Source organism: Propithecus coquereli, unplaced genomic scaffold (genome assembly GCF_000956105.1).
Source record: "Propithecus coquereli isolate 6110/MARCELLA unplaced genomic scaffold, Pcoq_1.0 Scaffold167, whole genome shotgun sequence".
Taxonomy (NCBI): domain Eukaryota; kingdom Metazoa; phylum Chordata; class Mammalia; order Primates; family Indriidae; genus Propithecus; species Propithecus coquereli.
The window spans coordinates 3,615,509-3,616,113 of NW_012141302.1; positions in this window are offsets into that span (position 1 = coordinate 3,615,509).

Below are 605 nucleotides of genomic sequence, written 5' to 3' on the forward strand. Positions count from 1 at the left end.
GAATAACACATGGGCCCAATTATTGGCATAATAAGTTTAAAATGTCTATTAAAACATCCAAGTGGAGATGTCAAGGAGACAAATGAACAAGCCCCAAGGTTCCATGAGAGGTTCTGGCTGGAGACATAAATTTGGAAGTAGATGACATTTAAAGCCTTGGGACCTGATGAGCTCACTGAGGGAGAGAGTCTAAATTGCAAAGAAAAACATCTAGGCCTGGACTCTGGAGAACTGCAACGTTGGAATACAAAATTCCTTTGTGGTCTGAGGGAGGAGACTTCCTGCCAATATCAGTGTGAGTTCTGAAGGCAGCTCAAATTTAATTTGAAACCATAAATGTTATGTTGCCTATAATTTACTTTACAATACGTTAGCAGAAACATGGTAAAATATGCATCTGTTATTTAGTTTTGATCTACACCCTAGCGTGGTTCCTTCCTTTTGAACTACAGTGATCAGGAACACACACTTCAGGAGTAATCAGCCTTTGCAAGGCTCATCAAAAGCTTGCACTACAGAAGTGGTGCAGCTACCTGAATTTCCCATTAACCCCAGAGGGTGTTCCCTGGGGTGAATGGAGAACTGAAGTTTTCCATCAAACTAAA